The sequence below is a fragment of the Myiozetetes cayanensis genome, unplaced genomic scaffold (assembly GCF_022539395.1).
Source record: "Myiozetetes cayanensis isolate MyiCay16 unplaced genomic scaffold, myiCay2020 scf5-8, whole genome shotgun sequence".
Lineage (NCBI taxonomy): Eukaryota > Metazoa > Chordata > Aves > Passeriformes > Tyrannidae > Myiozetetes > Myiozetetes cayanensis.
In genome coordinates this window covers 21773281-21785750 of record NW_026087742.1, presented here as the reverse complement: position 1 = coordinate 21785750, position 12470 = coordinate 21773281, and the positions used below count along the sequence as shown (strand labels likewise).

The following is a 12470-nucleotide window of genomic DNA, read 5'->3' as shown; positions in this document are numbered from 1 at the left end:
ATCCTTCTGATGGATGGAGGTGTAAGGCATTAGAGTCAGGAAGGGGGCTAGGCAGGAAAGGAAGGATGCTGTACTAAGGAGGATACGAACCAAGTTTTGCTGTTAATGAATTGTAGGTACAAAAAACATATTGATGTTCCCTCCCATGCAGAGGTCACCTGTATGAACTGTACACCTTCTTAATTCAGCTGAAATCTTAAAACAGTTTTCATTAACCTGAGAATTTGTTGCCACAGGTGCAGATGTTTTCTTGGAGATGGACTTGTCTCCTGAGAATAATCCAAAATTGCAGGTTCTAAACTACAGGGTCCATTATCTAGGAAAACCCTGTATTAACAATGTTAATTGTTAATTAACTGTTGTTTTAAGGTAGGAAGAAAATTTGGCATTTTAAATCCTTTTGTCCCATGGAAAGTAACGTGTACTGATTTGGAAGTGAACCCCTTTATTCCTCCGTGGCTCGTCTTTAAAAAGACAGTCTGCTTCTCAGGTTGGGGGAGACTTTGTCTCCCCTGGAATTATTTGCACCCCCAGATTTACCCTGTAGGTTGATAGAATTGGTTGTTCCCATGCAAAATTTGTTTCTGAAGCTGTGATTTGATGGCATAGTGGATCTCAGTCATAAAACTGTATCAAAACCATGGTAGCTGAGTTACACGAAGTGTTGATCTAGGATAAATTCACATGCTGATTTGAATGTTTTCAGAACAAATGGATTAACTTTGTATAGCAGGCTTTATATCAGATCAGGTATCACCTGTCTGTGCCGCTCTGGCTTCAGGCTAGATTATATATATCGTCTGTTCTCTTGCAGCAACACAAACTCTTGCTAATTTAACAGTAATGTGATCATGTGCCCATGCCCAAACCAGGTCAAATCTTTACTGCCAGCTGATCCTGTGGTAGCGGCTGTGGACTGATAGCCTGAGTCATTAGTGGGGAAACTCATCTCAACTTCAGTTTCAAAAATACACCAAAGCAGAGGCACACTGACTTCTTTAGCTCCACACCCTGCTCCAGTCTAGGCTTTAGTCCCTCTTCAGCTTCAGCAGTTCCCTGTCTTTGCACAGGTACTGGGATTTCCCCATATGTCTCCATGCAATTCCATTAGTGCAGTCACTGGAAAGAGAGAGGCCAACACATACACAGTTTTAAAGGCTTGGGACTCATTTGGAGAGGTAGATATTTTTATTCTGGTGAAACTACTCTAATTCCTGTGGATATTGTTTTATTTATGCCACAATAAAAGATTAAATCAGGCCATGGCTTCCCAACAGGCAAACAAAGTGAGTCTAAACAAATTATATTTTTGAAAGCTTTTGGGATAAGAATAATTTTGAATCTAAAATGCATTAAAGTGACATTAAATAACAACAAAAAGCTTACATTCATTACAAGTTAAATTCCCCTTTACAGAAGGAGGTGCAACAAGTTCTGTCACTTTACTTTATAAACCAAAAAAGGTCCTCTTTTTGATTTTTCTTGGCCTTTTGAGATGGAGGCAAAACCCTCCCTGGCACTTGCCCCCAACTCTCACATGTAGTGAATATTTCCCCTTGGGTGCTCTTTGTGTCATGATATCTTAAAATAAGTGTCTTTCTGTCAGGCATTGCTCTTATATAATACATGTTGTCATCTGGAGTGAGGCACAGTTGTGCATATTTAGCTGGTTTGCTTTGTAATGCGTCATTACAAGTGACCAAAAACATGGTACAGGAAGTTGTTTGTGTGCTTTTTTTCATTGCTTATGCAACTCCCAAGCAGAAAATGTTCTTGGGAGCAGATGGTACAGAAAAGTCAATTGCAAGTTCCATTTTCCAGATGCATAGATGTTTCATGTCTACTTGAAGCCAGTTCAGATGGCTTTGTAAACTTGAGTCCAACTTTTGTTTAACCCTTTAGTGGGTCACCACTTAAAGTGTTTCCTACAGGAATTTCAGTCCTAATAAAAATAACCTGAGTGCACAAGATCTGTTGTGCTCCCAGATGGTTAGCTGGAATTTGGGCAATACTGTTTTTTCAGCAGGAATATTGAAAGTTCAGCAACTGATGCATGCACTGTGGTTTCCATTTGTTTCTCTCTTTCAACTTTCTAAATAATACATTGTAACACAGAGTGGCCAATATCTGAATTTCTTACTGTTTGCAAGAGGATTACTAGACAGTGAAGGCAAATTAATTTGACTTCCTACAGAAAAGGTAAGAACTTCTTACCCTAGAGCAGTAACACAGTCAGCTCGTGACTGCACGACACTGATAAACTACAGTTTACAACTCAGCAGGTTTCTTGTTTGATTTGGGTATTTTTTTACTGCTGAACCGTAGGCTTTTATTTGATAACAAATAAAAGTACCAGTCCAATTTTTTCCCTGTTGCACCCACAGAAATCTGTGTGAGACCATATGAGTATTGTACACTAAGTTAGTGGGAGGGCATCCATGAAAGCTGATCTGCAATTGTTGGCCAGACCAGTCAGTTTGTGAGTTCAAATACAATTTAGGTGTAGATCAGTTCTGACTTTACTGTAAGGTGATTTGTAGATCCAGGAAGTAAGAAAGACACTTGATCCCAGAATAACAATACCAAATTTTTAGTCGTTGTCTGTAGATCCCAAGAAATAGGAAAGTATGATTTCTTCAAAGATACTGCCTGGCTATATGGTACATCTTGGTCAGAAGTGGGCATAGAACCAGATTCTGACATCTGATCCACTAAGTTTTATTGTTTTCAAGTACTCCCAGCAAACTTTCAAGGAAGATTATCTAAGCTAAGAAAGATAATAGATGTAGAAATAAAAGCTCAAGGCGAACAGTTTTTATTATGTGATCAGTTAAGTTTTCAACTGCTTATTCACATGTGTTTTATTCACACAATGTGAAGAAATGAACCTAAACTGAAATCTCAAAGCTGAACAAATTCAGAAGTGGAACTGACTTTCCAAATCACTGCCTTCAATCCATCCCTTAAACTGAGATAATATAGAAGTTTAGGATGACTTAAGCCTGGCTCTCACATTGGTAATACCATATAATCCAATCTTAGATGCCTGGATATGGTGACTGATGGCAAGAGAGGTCAGAAGGAACAGTTTTCTTTGGAAAACCTTGTGAAACAGTCTAGAACCACTCCATTTGCAAACCAAGCCTGTCAGAGTTCAAGAAGCACCTGAATGGTGCTCATAGTTATATGATTTAGTTTTAGTCATGCGAGGAACAGGAAGTTGAACTCAATGATCCTCATAGGATCAATCTGAGATATCTATGATTCTGTCATTCCCTCCCTTTGAAGAGTCTTGTGTTTGTTATTCACCAAAATCAGGATACTATAGTTGATGGACTTGAATCGTGTTTGTCTGCAGAAAAATGTTGTCTCTTTGGGAAAAGGATAGGCAGTTCAGTGTCTCAAAGAAAAGCAGCAACATTGCCAGTGAGAATTTCTTCTTTGACCTCCTACTGAATGAAAGTTCAGATTTTTTTGTGACACCATAGTAATCTTCAGAAACTCCTTCTTTCTGTGGACCACCCATGGATTACAAAAATAATCATATTTTCAATTTATAAAGAAATTTCATTTGAAGACATCATCACTGATTTGCAGCATTCTCAATTAGGCTGGCAGTAATGAGGAAGTTGTGTATTGTTGTTTAGTTTTCCAAGGGACCAAGCTGAGAGGAGAAAAAATAAGGTTTGTCAGAATTAGGAGAAATAACAACTTTATTAAAATGTGGGCCTTCCCTAAGAGACAGAAGTAGAGTTAACATCTAGAAAGATTCGAGCTTTCAGGACAGGATTCAACCATAGCCCTCACCATTCAATGTTCTCTCAAAACCAAACAGTGCTGTCAGATTTCGGGTTTTCTCCTTCCTGCTGCTTGGGCTGAGAAGCAAGTTGCACGTACTGGACTGGCTTCTCAAGGCAATAAGTGAAAATGGCATTTAAAAATAATCGTTGGCAGGTCCTGCAGCTCAGAACTGTCATATTGCATGTGAAAAGCTCACTCCTTCCCAGAAGTGAGGTGTAGAAAATCATATGAATGTGTGTGTGTGCGTGCATGTGGATGCGTCTGGGTCTGGGACACAGACAGATTCCCTACCTGGAAATGGCTTGCTATTATTAGACATGCAGTTACCAGGGGTTATGTAAGACAATTGAAGCTCTGTTTTTTAACAGAGACATGATTCATGCTACGTGTAGTAACAGTAACCACCTCAAAACGAGACAGAAAGCAGATACAGACAAAAGGCTGAAGAAATCAATGCTGGCTGAACACAGCTATCCTCCTGATACCTGCTGCCTCTCAAACAGCATTCAGGTTATCAGCAGCAGAGGTTGATGGTAATTCCAAAGACTTCTGGAGTTACTGAGCCAGTGCATCTGTGTCGGTGGTGTTTGGAGGGAGCGGCTGAGGCTGCAGGAGCTCTGAGGGGTGAAAGCACTGGGCACACTTTGCCATGTCTCTGGTGTTCTATAGGAGGCTGAGGGAGCTGTGAGCAGAACTAGCACTCCTACTCTATTTTCTCAGTTACTCCTGCTGGGAAAGGCTGGAACCAAAACAACTTTTGGCTCCTCTGCAGTTAACACTTCTACAGACATTTTTATAGTAATGTGGAGGGAGAGTCGAGACCTGGAGTAGCTTTGAACTTCTGCCAGCAGTCTTCATTAGAGCAAATTGTGAAATCTGATTGAACTGGAATAGCTCTGAGCTCCCCTACAGCTAAGATTCCTGATCCATCTCCTATGGTACGTCTTGCCGGTCGTGGCACAGATTAGAATATCTGCAAGCGCCCTGATAATTTTGTTCATCTGAGCAATTTTCTTATGACACTTCTGTCAGGAAATAGCAGGAGTAAGGTAGCTGCCAGATTCTCTACAGTCAAAAACTCAGTCACCTCCTCACAGAATTTCTTTCCTGATAGGCAAAAAGTTTGAGTTCAGACACTGGTGGGGCGCTGATTTACAGTGTCACTTTCCAGAAAGAAAAGGTGGGGAAGTTGCTATTGTGTCCCCTCAAGTCACTGCCATTCCCTCCCTTGTCTCCTCTTGGAAGATTGTGGATCTCCTGTAAAATTTCATTTCAGCATCATCTAAACCATTCTGCATAGTAACTTCTGCTGTCAAGGAAGAAGATGCTGAAGATTTGCAAATGGTCTTTTTAACACTCAGGAGACAGCCCTCCTACGTTAGCAGAACTTACCCAACAACAGAGCCAACTGCCTTCAGTTTCATTCAAAAAAGTTTTGAAATGACCAGAGAAGAGGCCTCTAAGAGCCACCGAAGAGATCTGAATACTGAATTCCAATAAATTCCAAGAGTTTATCATTTGCTAATACTGAAGTAATAATAACAACAATTATTGCTATGCTATTTTCCTTAATGCGTCATGCTGCACATACTGCACATAGTAGAAATCACTGCAGCTACTATTAATTCTAGTAATCATTCTCCATCAGCCACACTGCATACAGTTTTAAGAAAAAAGTGAAAAATAACTCAGAGTGCCTTAAAAATGGCATTGTAGTCATATCCTGACTCCGTGTTTTCCTGGCACAGGGTGCTTAAAACCCAGATCTGAATAACACAGCTGGCACTGACATCTCTACATTTCAGGCATACTTAAGAAAAATCCTGTTTTGATGCAGATGATACATAGCTTTAAAAAGCAAATAATTATCACAAATATACATCACACCTCAGGACACGCTGCTGTCAGTGACTTGACATTTCAAATGATGAGTTTCACAAATGTGCATAACTATCAGATTTGATTTAACAATGTTTTAGAATAATTCACATGCTCATCTAGAACTTTTTTCATTGTGTTTTGGCACTGAAGCATGAAACAGGAAATCTACAGTGGGTTTCTCTTTGCATGTGAGGAAGCAAGTGCTTTGATCAGTTTTACATACTCCAAGGCTGTAGTCAGTTATTCCTCAATGGATAATGAAACCAAAGCCCAGAGTGACTCTGTTTCTCTGTGGATCCCCTATGATATTTTATATATAGTTTTTGACATAAATCAAACAAGCTTTCATTTGTACGGTTTGAGGCCAGAGGCAGCAAACACACAGGAAGAATGGTATGGGAAAACATGTTCATGGTGCTTTTTACCTAGTCTTTTCACTGTGTTGGTTACCAGCTCTTTAATGAATGACTTGCAAGGGAAATCTTCAGAGACAGGAGACAGTCATCCAAAACAAAAGAAAAGTGAGAAATCATTTTAATGTTTTTTGTGACTGTCAGTAACGCAGTTGTTTAGCTCAGCATTCAGGCAGTGGTGGTATGAATCTTAAAACTTAAGGAAAACATTCCTTGTCTCAGAATTTACCCCTCAGAATCCACGCGAACATGATTTTTAATATAAACCTTCCCCTAGTAAAGGCAGGTAAAAATCATGCAAGCATCTTCCTCCCCTTATAAAACAATTCACATAAGAAAAGTTCAGGGAAAGGGAAGAACTCCATCAAGAAGATGCTGGGTTTTTGGGGGGCAGGAGGGTTTTCAATTTTTCTCTGTACCTGTTTGATAACCCATATCTTGGTGCTTCAGAAAACCAGGTGTATCTGTGAAACTGTTATTTTCTAGTTTACCTTGACAGGGATGGTTCTGTGACAAATGGATCAAATCCATGGAAATTTATAGCTGAAATTTATTTCATTGTCCTTCATAGAATTACACCTTTAATTAATGTAAACAGTTTCTAATAGTCTCTGCAAGCAACAAACCATGAAAAAAACTGTATTTCATTACTTTTATCAGTTGCCATTTTGTATCATGTTCCATACTTATGAGGATGTACTTCTGACTTGTGATTGAGATCATCTTTCAGCATAAGAACCACAAATTTGGTGGCCAGACATCAGTGCATCAAGTGCTGTACCACTGTGACCAGGAGGGAGATCGTATGGCAGAACCAGTGTCAAGAGTCTAAATCTTCATTAAATTGTGTTATGTGATTGAGATTATATGGTCCCTGCACTTAGTTGAAAATACACTATCAGTTTGAAAACCCGGTTACTGAAACATGGGGATCTATTCTTTGAGAATAGATTCAGTACTTTCTTCAGTTCACCAATCTATGGGACCAGGGGTTTCTAGATTTAGGCCAAAGTGCTTGCAAGGACAGCATTCAATGAAACTAAAGCAATGTTTAGGGAAGGAGGAAAAAATTCAGCTCATTTTCTTCGTATGCTTTCATTGTTTTCGTTCTTCCTGAAAAATAATGTCCTTTCAGATTTCGTTTGACATCTCCATGATGTTGAACAGATTCGGAGAAATCACCAATATTTTGACAGGGTTCCTTGGCAATGAAATGTTCATGAAGCTCATCTGTCATGAGCTAATCTGGCTCATCTAGCCAAAGCAGTAGCTTAGGCGGATATATTACTGTAACAATTTAATTTCTACACATTTTCTTTGTCTCTGGTGATTGCAGTGATGGCAACTCATATTTCAGTTGCAGAAACATCAGTATTAATTGCAGCACAACTATACCTTTGGTTTTGTGAGAACCCTGCTTAAGGCACTATCGTGTTGTCCAAGTGCCGCCTTCTTGTTAACAAGGCCATAGTCTGATTGCGTTGCCCATCTTTAGTGTTCATGGCTTCAAAACCTTAACCTCTTCCATTGAGATTCATACCTTTTAACATACAGCATCAGCATGTAAATGCCTGAGGCTGTTTATACTCTCAAACTGCTTCTGTAAATACTAAGTATCTGTAGAACACTAGCACTCAAGATTCACAACACTACCAATATACAAGCACTGCCCACAAATCAATCTGTTCCCAGAAAAAGTTATGTAGGAGCACAGAATATTTACTCCCTATTTGACCAGCATCATAAAATTATGACTTCATCTATTTGCCTCAGTCACACCCCTCTTTATTAAACTATTTTGAAAAGTATGTGGTTTCAACATTCAGGTACAATCGTGAAGGCTCCATAGTAGGAATATAGAGAATTCTGTGTTTTATACCCAGCAATGTTTTGCCAGAGCAAGATAATTTAAAAAGTTGTAATCATGTATATAATTATACATACATATAAATATATGGTTAACATATATGTATGTATCTATGTCTGTGTACAATACTGTTTATTCATGTTGCCACCAGTGAAAAGTGGTCTGACACACTACCATGGTTCAGTCTGGCATCATAGATTTTTGTATTCCTTTAAATCCTTCGCTGAATGTTACATCAGGACTTTTGGTGACCTGCTTCTGCTCTCATTAAGCCCACCAACTACTGACATTTATTTGCCTCTTCCCTGCACCATTTCAAATCAGGTGTGCAAAGTCCATACAGTTGCTTAACATTGCCTAACGTGGCTTTACCCCGCTCCACCCACAGTGAGGTGTAGCCAGTGCAGCCAAGAGGATGGCACACACTGCTTGGGCACCATCTGACCTGGCTCACCTACAAGTGTGGAGTTTATACACCCAACACATTAAGAGTGATGAGATCTTCATTCATGGAAAAATAGGCAGCACCTAGATTTAGATCTTAAATGAGAGAGAACTTTTCAAAATGTTCAGGGTTGAGGGCTTGTACTGCTATCCCAGGTAGGAGGGGCCATTCGGCATGGGAAGTGGAAGGGAAAGTCAACAGGAGAAGAGTTATCCTTTTTGACCTGAGCTCTTAGGTATGGGTAGCTGTTACATTGAGAGTACTGCTAACAAATAGAAAGGAATACCAGAAGAACAAACAGACAAAAGTGAGTCCTTAAAAATGCCTATTCCAAGTGCCAAAGTCAAATTTAAGAAAAGAATTGCAGCTTAAGAGCAGTGAAATTCTATACTATCAGATAAAAGGCAGTGAAAGAAGGGAAAAAGAAACAGATGCAGACAAATAATAGAGGGCCTGTAAGACAAAAAGTGGGAACATAATGTAGACTTTCCAATAGACTACTTTGCTATTCTGGATTTCAGTAAGTACCCCTGGGACTGCAGGGAGAGATTTTTTCTCTAGTACTATTGCAAACATGTCCTTGTGGGAAATTGGCCTTTACCAGGCTAGAGCAGTCTAGCCTCTTTAAACAGTCTTTCAGCAAATGTCTAATCCATTAACAAATTAATTTCTGAATTTCAGACCATACTGATAGTGGACATACAGTGTTCCCAGTAGAATACAAAAATGAGCAGTTTCCTGTCCTAAATGAAGCCTTGACTGTTGTGAAAAATCATTCTTATGGCCTTCTGATAGCATGTCCTGTGTTGCTAAAGTTTTGTGTTTTCCATGGCACAAGTTCTGGCCTCTGTTGGAATGGTGGTTTTTATATCACAGTCTGTCTTGATCTCTGTATTAGACCCTGGGGTTGGATATCTACCTGTAGGTAGCCAGTGGCCTAACCTTGTTCATGTAACATAAATGCTGTAGTCAGTCCTAGTCATAGGATGTACCTTCTTTCGAATAAGAAACAGTAAAGTGTATATGGAATAACCCACTTCATGCAGAAAGTTGATTCTTGAATGTTTATTGATGGCTAACATTGATGTTCTCGTCTCCTCTGCTACTTCCAGAGAGAAAAAGTGGCCGAAAAAGAACTGGATTTAGCTTAGAGAGCCCAGTCTGAAAATATATCATGACTGCAAAAGCATCAATTAAAACTGACCCCACCTTACTCAGGAGACCTGTACAGTATGTGGATTAAGATCAGACATGATAACTTCTAAGGCACAAGCAAGTTATTTTCCATTGCCTCATGACTGACAGCACTGTACAAGCACAGCAAATAAGAATAATCAGAAATAAGCTCACAAGAAGCTCATCTTTTAATTTTTTCATTACTAGGGATCACAGGAAAGGCAGAAGGAAGCAGAATTCTGAAGATATCAGGGAAAAGACTATTGCAGGGATAAAATAAATAGCAATTAAGTAAAAAATGGAGTCTGCTTGATCAGGACTCACTAAAAGAAAGTAACAGGAGACTGTGGTACCAGGCCTCAAGCAAAGAAAGGGCTGTTTTGATGACTGTCCCTTGCTGGTCAGACATATGAGTGCCCCTAACAAACAGGGAATACTGAAGGTGTTTGATGGTGTTTCTGAGCAGACAGGAGTACATCCAGGGGGAGAGACAGAAATGTCCTGCAGGGAGCCGATCTAGAAAAAGCCAATTTCAGGACAAAGCATCAGCAGTAAATTGATGTTTATAATATTTAAGTCATCTGTAAAGGCAATATGATGATGTGTTGTGTAAGGAGCAGAGTCAGGCCAGTGATTGCTTCTGTGTGTTTTAAGTAATACAATATGACAGACCACATCAAATCAATGGTGCTGATTAATGAACAGCTCTGGAAAGGTAGCTAACAAGAGATGAAAGGGTCAAGACACAAATTTCAGGAGGGAAAAGGAGGATCAGTGCCTCAGAATATAGAGTTATGGTCCAGGAGTCCATTAATCATCAGCACTATTAGGTAAAGTACCACATTTTCTCCTGACTTTATGCCCACTGCAACTACACTGAAGTCAGTATAAAACTGACCTAAAGTGTACATCTTAAATCACAATCTGTAGTACATCACTGCTATCATAAAAGGGACCTTCCTTAATAAAAACACTGATAGAATTAATGTGTCTTACACCCTCTAAATTAACAGATAAAGCTTGGAAAGATCAAGGTGGGATAAAAGTGAGCATATATAAAATGCCCAAGTTATTACCATTAGTGGGAATATTTAAGTAATAAAAGTCTGCATTTCTGGAATGCATTCATGCAGAAAACTTATCCTCCAAAATCTTAATTAAGCACACAGTACCTCACGGAGCAGGAATGTAAGGCTTTCCTTTTCCAGATAGAGGAGCCCAGGTAGAGAGGGGGGAGTTACTTAACCCACTGTCACACATCCCATTGCTCTGTTGTCCTGCTTGCCTCTCTTTTTGCCCAACCTTCTTATGGTCATAGATCCTTTTCCTCTAACTTTTCCCAAAACTAAGTCTTCTAGAAAAATTTGAAGTGTTTCCTTCTCTGTTGCACCCCCCATGTCTTCAGAAACACCATCAGTTTTGTTGATTTTATGTATTTTAAAAGTACCTAACAACTGATGAAGATCTCTGTGCTTTATGTTCATTTCACTGGAGGAAAGAGATATCTCTTCCCAGGCCATAGAAAAAAAAAAAAACAGAGCAAAATGAAGATATTTTAAGTATTTCACAGAGATTTCTGCGCCCAGATTTTGTAGAAGACTTTGAACAGCCCATCTCTAACAACTTGTCTGCCTGACCCTTGATGTGAAGCCAGATTGAGTGCTAGGCAGTGCTACAAGAGAGAGCTACTTGGATTGGGATCCCAGAGATTAGAAGAGCAATAATGGCAAAAAAAAAGAAATGTGACAAAATATGCAGGATTAGTACATGCAGTTCTTAGGCTTCTCTTGTGTGAAATTAGGAGTGAAGTGAGCAGGAGTTCTGCAAAGTAAAGACTAAAGACCAAATCCTGTGATTTTTCTGCTTCTAGTACAAGTTAAAAATGCGTGTTAACTGAAGTACTAGGCAGTCTTTAGGGCGCATGGGATTTGTGCCTTAAAAAGGTGAGGAATAGCCAGATAAAAGACAGACCTATATGTGCAAGGTGGATAAAAGAAACAAGGTCAGCATTAATAGAACAGGTGGGGCATATATGGAAGTGGGAAGGAGAGCTTGAAAGTAAGCCATGCTGAGTGTTAGCAAGGGCTTAAATCTACAGAATCCTTGGGCATTACTGCACCTTTGAAATTCAATTCTTGGTACTGGTGAAAGGTGTCACTGTTTTATGTAATTCTTTTGAGCTAACCTGATGCTGACATATGGTTCCTCTCTCAAGCCCTGATGAAACTCAGAGGTTCGGGCTAAGTTGAGGATTTCTGTGTGTGTGTGTGTTTGAATTTACTTAATTTGCAATTCAAAGCAGACTCCAAGAGGGAAGAACCTACAAAAACTGGAATCAAAGAAAGTGTTTGCTTGAGCCCCTGTGAAGTGTAGCTGCCAGGTTTCATGTGGCCTGTTGAAATCAGTATGTAGGATCTATCCCAGTCACTAATATTCATCATCATTACAAGATGTGTGAATCGAACATAAAACCGAATGTATATTTTGTGAAGTACATTATTACAGTGTCATCTAAAATCCTTCATTGTGTCTGTTGGCACTTATTCCAGTGTTCCTGCTGCATGAACAGTGGGGTTTTTATATTGTTTTGCATTTACAGACATAAATTCCGACTTGCACAGTGACATTAGCTACCTGTGAAATAACAATTACATCTCTTATCATTCTTTGTTCACCTTCTTGATTTTTTTTGATAAAGCAAATATTTATTTGCTTTTCTTGTCTGACCAGAGTAGGCAAAATCATTTCTTCATGGAAATAGCACCAGTGGCTTCACTGTGGGTAGGACTGAATATGCTGATGTCCCAGGAGTTCTTTGCATAAGTGAAGTAAGCAGGATTTAATTCTCTCCCTGGATGTTAACTGCAGACATACTTCCAACATCCAC

General features: G+C 39.4%; 1 protein-coding gene across 20 annotated transcripts in view; it reads left to right on the top strand.

The window, feature by feature from the left end:
* Window positions 1–12470, top strand: part of ZBTB20 (zinc finger and BTB domain containing 20) — a 476987-nt gene that overhangs the window by 428929 nt on the left and 35588 nt on the right. The window lies entirely within an intron of this gene.